Source organism: Cuculus canorus, chromosome 3 (assembly GCF_017976375.1).
Source record: "Cuculus canorus isolate bCucCan1 chromosome 3, bCucCan1.pri, whole genome shotgun sequence".
Lineage (NCBI taxonomy): Eukaryota > Metazoa > Chordata > Aves > Cuculiformes > Cuculidae > Cuculus > Cuculus canorus.
In genome coordinates, this window is record NC_071403.1 from 79,069,334 (window position 1) to 79,085,536 (window position 16,203).

At 40.6% G+C, this 16,203-nt stretch overlaps 1 long non-coding RNA gene across 17 annotated transcripts in view; it reads left to right on the forward strand.

Moving 5' to 3' along the window:
• LOC128851802 (uncharacterized) overlaps window positions 1–16,203 on the forward strand; it is a 512,727-nt gene that overhangs the window by 456,821 nt on the left and 39,703 nt on the right. For 12 of the 17 annotated variants that reach the window (XR_008449259.1, XR_008449269.1, XR_008449267.1 and 9 more), the window contains 5 exons: window positions 3,167–3,246; window positions 8,120–8,300; window positions 8,896–8,948; window positions 10,283–10,390; window positions 12,455–12,643. This is a non-coding gene — a long non-coding RNA (uncharacterized LOC128851802). Of the gene's footprint in view, window positions 1–3,166; window positions 3,247–8,119; window positions 8,301–8,895; window positions 8,949–10,282; window positions 10,391–12,403; window positions 12,644–16,203 lie in introns of all 17 variants that reach the window. The other 5 variants (XR_008449273.1, XR_008449264.1, XR_008449272.1 and 2 more) reach the window with 5 other exon arrangements.

The window sequence follows — 16,203 nt, forward strand, 5'->3', positions numbered from 1 at the left end:
GTATCCTGCCTGAGATCCTGAGCTCCCCACATTACTGACATTTGGGAGTCATTTAAGCAAGTTCTCACTTTAAGCCAGAACCAAACATCCATGGGAAAGGTGGGTGAACCCGTCGGTGATGTGAACCAAGCTCAAGAAATATGTACTGAAGTCCATTTGATCAAAACCCACCAATTCATCTGCATCAAAGGGGTAGGGAGTTCACATAAAAGTATAAAAAGTTCAAAAGGCAACCCAAAAGGTATTAGCAGTATAGTCTATATATAGTACTTTCCTCCTTCCGCACAATCTGTCCTGAGATAATATAGCTTCAGCTAACCAGTCATATAGAAGATTTTGAAAAAAACTGATAGGAAAAAGTGACTTTGCAAAGTCTGATGCACAGTGATTAATCCAAGTGCCAATTCATTAGTAATCTTCTGGAATTATTTTGTTTCTGGTTTATTAAGGAAGCAGATGTACAGGTGGGTGTGTACCCAGGGTGTGCGTGTGTGCACGCATGCGCATTGGTAGGCAGGTTCAGATTTCACTCTATGAGAGCACTGCTGCTGCTAGGATCTTCCCAAATAATCTCTGTTGGTGGCTAAAATGGAGCACAGGACCTGCTCCACTCTGATGGTTCCTACCTCGGGAGAAGCTTAAGCAGTGGCAGAAAAGCCCACCCAGTGTACTCGCCTTATTAAGCTTCTGGGGCTTGCAGGCCTTCCTAACTCTGCCCTGGGGGAAAACTGTGTAACAATGGATAAAAGACTTGGGCCTCCCAGCTTAGTTACAAAGGATTCTCTTCACTCATCCTCTTAGTGAGAAATCCAGTTGAATGCTTTTTGAAATGTTTCAAATATTAAAAATAAAATAAATCTCCTTATTCTGTTCCCTGGCAAGATTCTTGACTGCAGTGCCATGTTGTCATACACTTCAGGTCCTTTAAAATGTCGAAAGGACCCCCTTCAGTGATGTGGCTTCAGCCAGGTACATGGAGAAAAGGTTATTCAATTCTTTGTGTTCCTTCAAAAAGTTAAAGGTAAAAGAAAAAAATGAGCCCTGTGAAGTGAAGATACAGTGGATATTAAAATAATTTGGTGTCAAGCTGAAGAACGCTTACCGTCACTACCTAACTTTGTTGGGATCACTTTTGGAAAGGAGCTGGAGTAAATTTATTTGTTCCAGCCAGAGAGAGAAGACTATTACTGTTTCACCTGGGCATATGAATCGTTGTTGCTCAGAACAGCTACTGCAGAAAACACTTGGCAAATAAGTCATGAAAAGAACCAAGCACTGTTTTCAGCTGACTGAGAAACTGGTTTGCGTTCCATTTCCCTCTCTCCTGAAATGTTATCTTCCCTCTTCCTTTAGTGACAAAGTCAGCCTGGAGATGTACTACCCCCTTTTTGCACAGCCTTTTCAACCCTGTGGGGACAAGATGCTTCAAGACACTCTGAGGTCACTTATAATCTGAAAGAGTTGGTGAAATGAAAGCTGTCCATGTGTGCCATCATCCAGGGAATCAAGTGACTCTGTTACCCATGGTCAGTTTTCCAATCGTTGACCAAACACAACATTGTGATTGCTTTTGTAAAGAAAATCTTTACATGGGAAGCAGCAAAGTGATTTGTTCTCTCCGCGTAGCGTCTCTCTCTCTCTCCCCCCCAAGGAGCCGTTGAATATTCAGCATCACCTGATTTTAAACTCTTATTTTAAAGTCTATTTTTAAAGTCTCAGTAATATCAGAGATCATGCTTTTGTGTTCTTATACCACCTCGAGTTAGAGCACGAGAACTTTAATTTCTTAACAGTAGGGTTTGGGGTTTTTTCACTAAAGTATGTATTTAGATTCATATAAAAACATCCACTTACCTTGTTAGGTCTTCGTTGTTTTTTTTGGTTTTGGGTTGGAGGTTTTTTTTGACATCTTGGTATCTCTGAATTTAGTTCTGGTTCATCAGTCAAGGAAATAAACAGCCACATTTTGTATTATTCACACTATCAGAGAGTGTATTCCAAGCCCATACATATCCTCCAGCTTGTTAAATAATTCTTTATCCTTTAAGAAATTCCCATTAATCTCTGACCAAGAAGAGCAATAATAGGTTAGTTAGTCATCGTATATAAAAATCTGAATAATTTTTACAAGTATCTTTAATGGCTTCCATTAATTACATGTCTTCATAAAAAAGCTACCCCTCTCAAACACAGCATCCTTTCATTCTTCAAGAGGATCTAATTTCTGAAATAACTGAAATTAAGGCACTGATGCTTTGTTTGGGCAAATTAAGCAGAAAAAATACTCACACAGCTCAAGCAGAAGGTACAGGAATCATGTGTTCTATTAACTTGTCAGCTACCTTCTCATTATTAGCAAAATTCTACAAGTCAATGCAGTGGCCTACTGTGATTAGTGTTACACTGACAGCAAAATATTCCATGTGGACTGGGTTGTGATTTTAGCTGAAGCCTGGGTGAAGATGAGACATCTCCCTCGCTGCTCTTGGCTTTGCCCGCATATCCTTGACTCAGGTTTCATGGTGGTTGTGTGGTCAGCATGAAAGGGGCTTTTGCCCAAGGGCACAGTGCACCTTCCTCATTCCACTTCTACCTCCTTATGCCTTCTCTGCTCTGAGGAGTGTTGTATTTCCAGGAATTCAGCAGCACTGGGGGGCATTTTGGGAGTCAAATTATGTTTTAGCCTAATTAGTTCTCTGAGCAAATGCACACCTTCAGTTGGGCAAAAATGGTCCCATCAGGGCTAGGCAGACAGGACTAGCCCTTTCAAGGGTAGCTCAGGCTTCTGGCAGATTAAAGTGCCCATAAAACCACAGCCAGGATAATTTCATCTTTCATTCCTTTTTATTTGCTCTTTGCTAATTTAAGTATTAATTTCCTACCTTAGACACACCATAAGAGGCAACATTCACTGCCCTACCATCAGAGCTAAACTGGACAGTGTTTTCAAAACTCTTTCAAAGAGGCATCACCTCCGTGTTCATCTGTCTTCCTCTGAAGTCACCAGAGGCCCTGAGTAACGGATAAAAATCTTCAAGGTCAAATGTAAACAGAGGCAGCGTCTAACCCTCATAGCCTCTTGAAACCCTTCCATTGTCCATAGGTTGAGAATCACTGAAAAAGAAAGGATGGTACTGAAGCCTCTTCCTCCCCTGTTTTATTTCAGGTCATGTAACTTTGCTCACTCTTGTGGAAAGCCTGAGGAGCTCCAGGAGGGGTTTAAAGAAATCTTCCTCTCCTGTTCAGGTGAATAGTCATAAATTAAACTCTTGAGAGACTAAGACAGTATAAATACATAAGGAAATACTTTGATTACACATAGTGTTAAAAGATGCTAAAAATACTTCTACCACAGTTAGTGCTGGGGTTTTATGTATTTATTTATTTAATTTATAATATTTTTTCTCTTTCCCTAGGAAGCGAAGACTACCAATAGATTAGGGAGATAATTCTGTCTTTTTGTATGCAGTATGAGTCCAGAACTTGGCCAAGACCCAGATCTATTGTGGCAAGAAAGTAATAGATGAACTAACTAGGGACCCAGACTCTCTGGCTAGCATCCAAAAAACATTTAAAAATGTAGTACTGCACATAACAAGTAGGAAGATGCATGCAAATGTTGATGTCTTATTGAAAACTGTTAACTTATTAATATGTTGGGTTTATAGACATGCATTTGGATTTTAAAACCTGCTGTCTAAGTTCATGCTCTGAAAGTACCTGCTGAACAATATGCCTGAAATAATATTTAAAGTAGTGCCATATCTGTGAGGTAGCTCTGACGAAAATGACACTTCTGGATCTCTAGAGCTAGCCTATTTCTTTGGGGTGCATCAGCTCTAAGGTAGTGGCAGTGGTCTAGTTCACGTCTGAGGAAGATTTTGTAAGCAACAGTTCTACCTTGTTTCATCGCCACATCTTCCCCTCTTACAAAGAAGCAAGTCACGCAAATGACCCTTAGGATCTTGTCATACAGGTAGAAGGGATACAGATTCATGTGAAAGATGTGGGTCAAGAGCTTTGTGTGGTTCCAGAGATCTCCTAAAACCTTTTAGATGGGAGATCATAAGAGCATTAGGATCATTGGCTACTAGAAGATTTAGGATGACATTGATTCCAATGCTTAGAATAAATCTTATTCCTGTGGGTCTTCTAATGGGTGCAAAGTATGGCTTATATATGACTTCCAAGTCTGGAAAGCATTGTAGTTTTTCATGTAGGTCTGGTTTGTCATCCAGTCCTGGTAAAATATAAAAACTTATTCAGTCTCTTCTCTTGCAGACAGTCAATCCACTGAACAAAGTGTCTGTGCTTACATATAGCTACAGGATGGAAGAATAGATGAGGAAAGATACTCGAGTCTCTACTTCCATCTGTAATTATATCTGAGCCAACTGCAACCCGGCTCTTGGTTAATGCCATACAACTTGTTGTACTACAACATCAAAATTTTTTTATTTTCATTGCCAAAGGTGTCCTCGCCATTTTCCATGTTTATCTGAACATTCATAAGGGTCTTTTGTTGCACACTTGGCAGCGTGTGCAAAATAGTTGTGATCAAGAAAGTGCAAAGAATTACACAGAAACAAACACACCGGAGAAGTAGATGAGCCCCATTTGTGGCCGTTCATATGGAGCAGACAGTACTTTCCTGTGAAACAGTACAGGAATCTGATATGATAATTTCTTTCTACCACAGCAATAGGCAAAAAGGTCCAGTGTTTGCACTTTATTCTCAACTATAACTATCATCCCTGACATGACTAGAGATGTCAAATACCTGAGTTTTATGCTTTTGCGGTAGTATTTTATCTCTTTCCCTCTAGAATTATAATTTTTTAGTAGGGAATAGTTTAATGTTAGGGATAACAGGTGAATGGTGGGACTTGGGTTTCATGTTTTTTTACCTGACCTTACTCCCTATTCCTGTTTCATTGATGCTTAGAGCTTTGTTTGAGCTGGAGGACCAGTTTCACAGTTGTTGTTGTACTAAGTGAGCTTGCTCATACAGAGGGTTTTTTCTAATCTCTCAACTCTAATTGTTGCATGCAAATTGTTTAATAAATAATGTTGGACAGGAAAAAAAAAGAATAGATATTAATTAAGAAAAGGATTTAGGCTGACTGAGTCTCATACATGAGACAAAAGGTTAAGTAAATGCCAAGGCCGCTATGCCTCTTCAAACAATGAATATTAGTTTTAGAATCATTAATGTCTGCTTAGAAAAGAGAGTCATACTGGAGACTCGTATGCCAAAATAACCAAGGCCAGGGCTGTTTCTTTTCAGTCTGAAGCTAAATTATTCTCCAATAGCAGGCTAAATGTATGCAATTAACATAGGTAGGACAACAGGGAATGGCACTTTTAATATGTAGCCAAATTGAGATCAAATTTTTCTTTGAATCTGGTGACTTGGACATTTAATATGCACAACCAAGCTCTGCAACAGAATTAGTGAAAAGAAGCAGATAATTAACTCCTTCACTGCTTGTCAATGGAGATAGAATCATTAGATTACTATTTACTGATTCCTGTCTTCTGAAGTTGCTGAATCTGCAAAAACCAAAAAGTTTTTTTTTTCAAGTGCCTTCCATACACAGGCAAAGTTTAAGAGTTGTGTAGTCTTTATTAGAAAGAAGATTACCACACCATATTTTTAAAGACAAATTCATCCTGGGAAATATTTGTTTCTCAGGGTGAGGGGAGCTGAGGTTCGAATGAATGTGACCATATGAGCTGCACTAAAAGTGTATACTCTCCTGTATTGAAAAGCTTAGAAAGGCTAGGCTGAAAGGCTCAATCAAATACTTTAAGAAATAAATAGCCTAAGACTTTTTAAGAAAGTGGGTGACTCTCACCAGTTTGAGGGCAAAAGTCAAGGTGCTTATTAAAACTTACCAGCACCCTCATCTGCAAAAAAATGCTCTGTACTAGGCAAGACTTGTTACCACATTAGCATCACTCATTTAGTATGAGTGTGCTTAATAATAATAATACTTAGTTCTCATCTAGTGATCTCCAAGATAATGAATATATTTATCCCCAATTTACTGAAGGGAAGTCAGGTAAAAGATGGTGAAGTGATTTACCTACAGCAACTGAGTTGAGCAATGGCCAAATAAGTCCGAAGCACAACTCCTGAATCTATAGTGCTAAACTGTAAATCTCATGGAATTTGACTGAGATGTCTCTAACCTACAGTTTTTGACTGGGCAAGAAGCCAAATCAAATTGATCCTGTGTTTCTAGGGCTAGTTTAACTCTGGAAAGTTGAAACATGCGAGGTTAAAACGTATTTTTACTTCTGTTTGTATCTAAACTGAGTCTGGGCTTCCTTGCTCTGGGATCTGCTTGAGCTTAAAGCAGTAGGGCATCATTTTGCATTATCCATAACACAACTTTTTCATCTGTTGAGAAGGCTTTCAAAGCAGTGCATTTGTTGCAGCAGTGCTCCTACTGAAGTCAACAGCCACGTGCAAACAGTCATGTTTGAAAATGATGCACTTAAATAGTTCAAGTTTTGTTTCTAAGAATGAAGTGCATTGCAGATCTCATTTAACTGAGTAAATACTATTATGCTGAAGTCCTTTGCATTGTCATCAACAGGAAGAGAGAGCTTTGCTCTAGGGCTTGTTTCAGTGAAGAGTCTGTATTGGAATGTGTTGTATTTCCATTTAATATTTGTGACGTATTTCAGGCTCCCTCTTCAATTGTTGGTGCTTGCTACTTTGGAGAGTGAAAAAATCATTATCTGGAGAATGCGCCCATCCAGGGACACATACTCAGGACCAATTTTGAGCCTCATACTTTTTTTTAAGGCTTTTACCCACTTCTACTAGGAAAGAGCAAAGATGTAACCAGATATCAGATTCTCATTTTCCAGTATTGAGCTCCTGCCTTGATGAATGGTTTATTAGTTTGTGCTCAGGCTTGACCCTGTATATATATATATGTATATATATACACCTAACTGTAGGAAGGTAACATGATATTTTATCTCTCCATATTTAAGTCGTCTTCATTAAGACCATTTGGAAAGAATCTGCATTTTCTACTTATCTTTTCCTTTTGAAGATTTTATTTCTGGAGATCAGGACTCTGGATGACTATAATTTCCCTGGCCTGACTGCTGAGACAACAAGTGGACTCCAGCAATCTGAAGATCTCCTAACCAAGGCCACCACAGTTGTCCCAGCTACAGGATCTGAACTAACAGGCCACATAGGAACAGCTTCCCGCTGAGTGGAGTGGCCTGTTTCACCACTTGGCAAATATAGGATATTAGAAAAGTTTAGCGTTCAATTATTTCTCTATGAGTTCATGCTGAAAGGCCAGGTATGGCCACATGGTATTTGCTGAAGGTCTCACCCTGGCACTGTGACATGGGAGGATCACCTGTCAGGCAAGGCTTGAGGTCAAACTGTCCCCTTACATTCCTCATACAGGCGGTAGTGCCTTTGCAGTTGACTCTTGGGCAAGATGTCTAATGTTATTAGAGAGAAAAATCTCCAGGCTGCTTAGTGTCATGGCACAGTCATACTCATGATTTTGTCCCTTGTGGATACACCTCAGCACTGTCTGTCCTGACAGACACCATCTATTTACTCATCCCTCTACCCACCACAATTGCCCTTACGGCAACACTGTATTGACCACTTGGGGTAGGTGAAATGACCCTACACCCTTCCTCCTGATGTCACTAATCACAAAAGCATATTAGATAAGATTAGAGTCCAAATTGCTTTACAGGAGGTGAAATTGCTGAGTCTTGGGAGCGGTTTCCTTCTGCAAAGAGCCTTTGACACAAAGCGTTCTTGCCTTGTACTTCTTCACCACGGTGATCCACATATGCCTCGTACCAGCAAAGGAATCCCTAAAATAGTAAAGGAGAAGGGAACTAAAGCTGTATTTGTGTAAAACTGCTCATAAAAGTATTACTATTAAGGCAACTTCTGTTGTAATTTTGATACTAACATGCTTATTGTGGCAGTGGCTGTAAGCACAGGTCAAGCTCAGCAAGCGCCAGTGAGCACTGGCAGCCCTAAGCCACTGCTGCCCAGCTAGAGCTGGTCCTGCATTGATCTCACCAGCTGCTTCAATCCTCTCTTCCCTCCCTCCAGGCTGCTCCAGGCCTTTCTCTCTGTGCCTTCACAGCCAGCTCTGATCTGTGTTCCCTTGGCTCCTCCAAGCTCCTCCAAGCCCATGCCTTGCCACCCCATGCAGCCACCAGTGCTACTGCCACTCAACTTTCTCCCCACTGCTGTGAGCCTCTGCAGATCAGTTGTCCTGCCTCTCTGCCGGGTACTACCTCTAACCTCACCGAGCACCACCAGAGCCCCTTGTCTTGTCTTTTAGCTTTTCTTTCTTCATGTTCCTTCTTCCCTGGATGAGCCCTGTCCTGCTCCCATGGCATGACAACTGTGTCTGGCATCTGTCGCAACACCACTGCTCTTCCACCCCAGCTCCCCATCAGTCAAGATTCAGCCATCACATCTCACTAGGGTGCAGTACTCCTTATGCTGAGGTCATCTTTTCTCGAGAGACCTCACCAAGTTTTGTAGCGTAACCCGTCCCATCAATCAGTGTATCTCTGAGTGCAGACAGGCTGGACAAGGGCTCAGCTCTGCTTCTCACAATGTTTAATCCCCAGCACCAAGTCACCAGGACACCGTAGACTATTGGGTTCCACTCAGGCATAATTCCATCATTACCATTGATTTGTTCTCTCGCGCTCCCCACGGTGCTTTTAATCAACTCTCCGTCTTTGTGCCTTCACACCTTTACGCTTTTCATGATTGGCTCTGTTACTTTCTGCCTCTGCAATGAAATAGTACCATGGAAATCCTCCTGCCTCTTACATACATTAACAATTCTATTTCTTCTCTCTCTGGTCCAGTGAAGGGATCCCCCTCTCCCACAAAGGCACCTCTGTCTCTGCAAAGCACTTTGGTAAGCGCACGGGGAATAGCTTCTATTCATTATTCCTCAAAGTCCAGTACAATGGGTTGTAATTAGTTACTGGCCTCTTTGGTTTACTTTACCTTCAAAGTCTCTTTTATAGTTTAAAAATGTAGAGAGATGCTGACATTAATTTTGACTGTCTTTCCATAGCATCGCACAGAGAAGATAAAACTAACATGCAAGTAAAGGGATAAGTAACTCACTAGCCAAAAAAAGAGTAGCAAATAGGGTCATCTTCACATTCATTTCATGAAAGTAGTGTTGTGTTGGAGAGGACTCATTAGCCTTTTTATTCTGCATTATCACCATCATTTATCAGCAGCTGTATCACATGTCACAGCTACTATTCTTTCTGGCATCCAGTGTGGAACCAAAGGGCTCCCAGAGAATGCTGAGTTTCGATACCAGGGTTGTGCCATGTGATGCACTAGGTGCTGTATTAATTGTGGCAGATAGAATTTTTTCCAATATACTCCTAAAGGGACACTCAATAAGCCATGCAGTGTAATTTAGCAACTCAAAGAAGCATGGACAAATAAAACCACGTCATGAGCCTGTCCTTCTTTCCCCTAAACCTATATTAGTTTGTTAACACTTAAAGTATTGCAAGTTGTTCGAAAACAAAAAAATCCCAAACCCACAAGTGAAAAAAATAAACATTAGCCTAACTTCTCCACACCAACAGGCAGACTGCTTTTAGTGAAAAATTTCATTTTGGTTATGTCCGAAGTGATGGTGACCTGCTAAATTTTTAAAGAAGTCTGATTCTTTAAGATATGTCTCTCTGATTACTTTTGTGCACGCATACATGATTCTCCACTGCAAAACAGAATTTGGAGAATAGTTCTAGAAATCAGCTACAAACTCCTCAATGAACCTAGTCCTTTAATTATCAGGTAAAAATTGTCCACATCTTGCACCAATGCAAAAATATGTGGGAAGGCAGAAAGCTACAGCCTTGTTCAAGCAGCTGAAGTTGCAGTTATCAGTTCAAGCCTATACTGTAGGAAAATATCTCACGTATAACATGTATAGAGGCACACATCTGCCATCCCACTGTGTTACAGTATTTTGAGCATCAGAGCAGGACATGTGGAGGATGATCCTGACCATCTAGAATCGGGCAAGTCAGTTAACCCTATGACTCAACTGCTGGGAGCAACACCATTTGCTTACCCCATAGGCAGATTGTGAGGATTAATTAATATTTGCAAAGTGTTTTGAAGATGAGAAGTGGCATGTTAAATACTATAAAGTATTATTAATAGTGATAACAAACTGATAATTTTGGAATATGTGAGTCTTTTCTTAACCTTTTCTAGCCAGACTTTTCATTGCAAACAGCTGAACAAGTAACAGCACTACAGCTAGAGTGACAGATCCCCTGTTTTCCAAAGCACTGGGGTTCTGCTGATTGAGCCAGGCACTAAGTAAGTACACACCACATTCCATTTCACCTTTAAAATAAGCTATGCTATGTTTTAAAACCTGATGTTACAAAATAGACTTTTAGTGTACTGAACTAATATGCCTGGGATTATTCTGACTGTTAAATGTGTTAGTGTGGAGCAAAACAGCTTTGGAAAGGTTCTGGCCCTTTGGGTTTGGAGCATGTGCTTTGCTCTCTATCAGTTCTGTATGCATCCCCACATTTTCTGCATTTTCCTTGTGTCATGCTGATAGCTGCTAGTGGCAGCTTCCCACTTGCATGCTGGTGCTTTGCTCACCAAGCCATGCCACAGTGGCTTGCACGGTCACACGTCACACAAACACTTGCTGTACAAGGTTCACCCAACTTTGAGCCTCTTGTTGAAGCGTATGTTGTACGCACTGAACAGAGAAAAGTGCTTTGATTCTTAGCAATCCGCCTCTCTGAGCAGCCACATGGGGGAAGGTGGAGGGCAAGAAGTAGTGATGTGTAGAGTGTAGGACTGGATGTTGCCAGTAATGGCTCCTACTGTTACCCATTTGGATTCTATGCCAAGAAAATCAGGCACTAGTGTCAGCTGCAGTCAAGAGCAAGTCTGTCAATGTATTTAATTTGAAACACGAAACAGTTTCAGGCTTGTGTGACCCAGGTCTTTAAGGCCAGTTTTCTGGCATTATGAAAAATGTTTTTCCTCTGAAAACTTTGAGATCTAAGAATTTTGTCTGGAGACTAAACAGTAGGACTCTCATGAAGAGTAAAATTTATTTCTTAGTTTGATAAGGTCAAGTAACTCTAACTGAGATTAGCTAATGTTTCGCAGAACCTGATGTTTTTGTGGCTAGGGAATCCCTTGAGGAAGGAAGATATTCACGTTTGATGAAAGCTACTAATAAAATTAGATACTGCTTCTAAGCTTATCAAAAGAAAACGGAAAGTAATGAAAATGAAAACCACAGCTCTGGAATCTTGAAAAATCCTGACAAGACAGCAATCTGAAATCCACTGTCCCTGATTTTTTCCCATTTTTCTGCCCCAACTCCTTATGCACACACAATCCTGCACATACAACCCCTGCTTCTTTCTGCTGTCAGATAACCTTGGTTGTGTCTCATTTTCTCTCCCAACAACCCCACCTCTAAACCCTACTAGAATGAAAAAAAAGAGACATAAAAGAACAGCAATCAGGCTAGGGTAATTTGCCAAATCCCAAACTTTCTCTGAGTTATTGCTGAAAAAAGGAAACACCAGCAAAACAAAGGATGATCTCCAAGACATGAAATAAAGTTGTCCTATTCCCTTAATCTCTTTCTGAATTGTTAGTGCAGACCTGGGACATTTCCAAAAAAGCAGGACTTCTTTTACGAAAGGGAAAAGGCTTATGTCTTTGACAATTTGTTTGTGGTCAGAAAGAAAACTTAGGGGCCAGTATTCTGGCTTTTACATGAGCAAAGCAGGAGACAGTAAAAGGAAAGTAGAAATAAGGGAGAATGTGTTGAGAAAGGGGAAAGCACTTTCATCAGTGTTAAAAATATATAACTTTAACTGTTTGCCTCCTTTGTGAGCAATTAAACTTTTCACTCCATGGAAGATTGGAAATACGAAACATTTTCTGATTGTGCTGTGTCCATTTTCTGTATTCTTGGACTATTTCTTTGTATAACCTTCATCAGAAAACCTGTTTGCCAGAGACACCAAAAGAAATACTTTGCATTATCCTTTTCCTTTTTATGGGGCTGTCCCAAGATAACCTCCACCATACTTGATATTGGTTTCTAAAAGAAAACTGGGTAGTTGAACAAATGGGGAGGAATACATACTGTCAAGCTAAAGGTGAGAGAAGTGATTTTATTATTGTCTGGTGTACAACAGCAATACAAAACCTAGCTGTCCCAAATCTGGAATTTGATCACTCGTTTTGGTTTGTTGCTGATGCACCTCGATACCTGACGCTCAAGCAAGGACATTGCTCAGATTTTCTTCTTTCTTTCTTTCTCCCCTCCTTTTTTTTCCCCAGGTTGCTTTAATCTGTAATATCAGCAATAATCACTGTGGTATTGTTGCCTAGGCATTCTTGAAGAGTCAGAAGTGGACTGTAATTGAAGAGTTCATTACCAAGATCAGTTGGCTCCTTGATTACAGTGGCAAGGTGAAATATATATCCTCACCAAAAAGCAACTGCTAAACCTTTAGAGAAGTCACCCACTTTTCACTCTTTTTCATTAGGACCCCGACAAGCTTGTCAGCAAAATTAAAGGTATGTCATTCACATCGTGCATGCATTGCAAAGGACTATAAACCTGCCAACCTCTTTGATGAAATAAAAGGGTTTTATTTATGATTCATGTAGGAATATGAGGTTATTTTTATTCTGTCAGTACACTAATAATCAGACAAGAGCTCAGGAAATGAGGAGGCAAACTGACAGGGAAGGTTCTGATAAAGGGGAACCCTCTAGGGTATTTTGCCCCCTTTGTAATCTCCTCCTTTTTAGTGTGAGGTTATAAGCATGGCATAGCATGATCTTGCAGCTAGCTTGGCTCACAGGAACAATGAGAGTAACTGTTTAGCAGGACTTGAGGTATAATTCCAAAAGAAAAAGAGCACACTTCCACTGTAGAGGTCTGCATTGTTGCAGTGATGTGAACAGCAACTTCCAATCTGGTCTTCCAAGAGCATAGTAAATTGTAAAGAAACCTTTCTTTTCTGCTTGCTTTCCTACTGGGCAACAGAGCCAATCTTAATCAAAGAAAAAAGTGACTGTAAACCTTATAGAGAGCCCCTGCAAAATTCTTACCTGTTTGTTTTATACTCACTTTTACAGGAGCCAAAGCAGGGCATTTTGCAAGCGCTCTCAGTCTAGCTCAACATGAGATACTGCAGCCCAGTAAAGGGAGGATGGGGAAGTAGCTCCATTCACAGTCCCTGGTCAACATTTATGGTAGCAGCATAGCTAGGTAGCAGGCTACATTTCAAAATGTGTCTTCCCCTAGATGTTTCAAATATCCTGGTGGTTTGAAGCTGCTTTAGTTCTGTCTCAGCTCAGCAAAGCTTCTGGAAATGCTTTTTGTGCTTCTTGGTGTAAGCTGTCATTCATACCACAAGCACAACCATGATTACAGAAACACTCCTTGTGAGTAAAAAGGTATCACTGTATTAGCTGGCTGGCCTTAAGTACGGTAGTTTGCTGAACAGTGGTGTGCTGGCAGGAAAACACAGCCTAGCAAAATATATGCAGGATGAAGTGAAACAAAGTTCACTGGAGGAAGGAAAATAATACTAATCCTTCATTCAATAAGCAGTGAGTTAAGTACATTTTGCATGTTGAAGAAATGTAAAAGCAAAGGGTGTAAAGCACACATATAAAGGTGGTGTGACTGCCTTCCTCTCTAAAGACAACATATGGGGCATTTAGGTATTAATACTACCAGGAGTTATACCCGAGCTGCTAATATGATACGTGGCCTCTGATTTAAGGTTCCACCGAGTTTCAGGATGTTTGAATTTCCTCTAACAGAGAATCTCCTTGAAGTGAGTGATGATACTAACATTTTCGTGGGTTGTTTGAATCGTTGAATAGACCTGCAGAGGATAATAACCAACATTTGAGATGGCATTATATTCACTCCTTAGCATTGCAATCTCTGCATTAATTTTCTGTATTCAGATTTGTGCCTCACAAAGGTTTGAGAAGTTTGGATTTGGTTACCTGGGGCTCACTCTGTAAAGATGAGTTGTGATCCTTGTATCAGAGGTGCACTGAGCAGATATACTCTGGTTGTTGGACTTAAAGTGAGTCGTTGTGATAGTTTCGGGATACTCCTGAGTGACACCTTCCATACTCTTGTTGCTTGTCCTATACCATCCAACTGATGCTAAGGTTAGGGGTAATTTGTAAGGCCTGTATCCCTTTTAATTGAAAATGTAAATCACAGAGGGCCTCGGATAAATATAGAGACTAATTGCACTGCTGCCTATACTGCTTTACCTATTCTTTTTCTTAGCTTCACAGTGCTTTCTGGGTAGTCACTCTCTTTCCTTTCCCATGTATAGACATGGAATCAGTCTTTCTTCTTGTTAGTCTGGGGTTTTTGTTTGTTTGTTTCTTTGTTTGTTTTCAAACAGCTACAGCAAAAGGATTTATAACATTTGAAGCTCTTGATGGCAAAACGTGCTGCAATTAGCAAAGGAGCTTCAGGACAGAGGCAGTACTTGAAATTATTTTCAGTGCCTTGTTGAAAATTGGTTAGATGTCAGGGACTGGAAGCAGCAGGATCCTGCTGTTTGCAGAACACTTGGTCTTTCTGAGAATCTAGCCAACTGGCAAGAGTTGACTGGGTTTTTGACTACTGTGTAATACTGAAAGGACACAGAGTAGCCTCAAGGTGTTGCTGTCCCTTTAAAAACATCCTTTCTTCTGTTGACTCTGTGATTTACAATAAAGCATAATTTCATTTCTCTGAGCTAATTACCAACTGCTCCCTTCCAAACTCTTGATCTTTTCACGCAGCCAAAGGCATCACTAGCAAATCAGACCCAAGATTTAGGAGGTTGTTATATCCCACCGCTATTCCCATAGCAGCTGAGTACTTCTCCTTGTACCTCTCAAGCCTGCTATTGTGCTGGAAAGCAGAGCAGGTAACTACTTCATCAGTCTGAGATTTCATTCTCGTGAAGCATGGAGGTTCATTATACTTACTTTATCAGCAGTAAGGTTTACTGCCGAATCCATGAGAGATATTCATGTGAAACATGAGCAGAGAGAGAGGCATTGCATCTTTTCATTAATAAGCCCTCTTCTGGGATCCGGCATTAGTGAGATTCAGCGGATCATAGAGCACAGGGGTATCATTTTTACATGATTACTCTAAATTCTTAAACCAGAGGCTTAAGAGAGAGGCTTCTCACAAAGGCAGCTGTGGGAATTGTTAAAGGATTGGCACAGCACTCACGATGGGCTGAACCACTCTGGGTACCTCCAGTCATGGGGGGTATCAACAGTCGTTTTATTACCTGCCGTCGGGGGGAAAGTGGAAAAGAGAGAGCGTATCAGGCAAAGGAAGATGTGTTAACCCTGCAAAATATCTCCGTAGTTCTGTCTCTCCTTCTGAACAAAACTTGTGCCATAGTACCGATGCAGGGCTTCATTACACTGCACAGGCTAAGCTATTCTCTTCCCCTTGCCATACTTGCTTTGTGTCTAGGCTTCTTTTTAACTTGTCTGACCCTACCTTCTTTGGTACAGCTACTGAAATAATCCCTTTGCAGTCTCCAACGCCAAATAATTTATTTTTAACTGAGCAGAGGGTCATTTAATTCCACCAAAGATGATACTTCTGAGATATGTTGTCTAAATGTGAGAAACTTTAGGTGACTCAGGGGACTGGTACACAACTAGCAAATCTTTGCTAGATTGTGAGGTTGATGATGTTAACTACAGAGAAACGTATCTGTGGATTCTGGAGTTGTACATTGTCTTCTTGATGTCACTAAGTGTTTCTTTTGTGATTTCATGCAATTCCATCCAAAAAAAGTTGCTTTGTCTCTGTCCTATAGCTGTTCAGTCCTGCCCTGCCATGCTGTATTGAAACTAAAATCAGAAAGTTGATGTGACTGAAATAAAAACTCTTTTTTTCTCCATTGATTAGTTTTCAGCCGGATAAGTTCCTCAATCAGTTCCAAAATATAGATGCACAAATGCTTATCCTAATGTGCAAAAAAAAGACCCCACAGGGCACAAAGGGATTGGACTGCTTCTATCGTTAACAGAGAAAAGTGTTGGCTGAGCTGTGGCTTTCGGTCCCCATTTAGAAAATG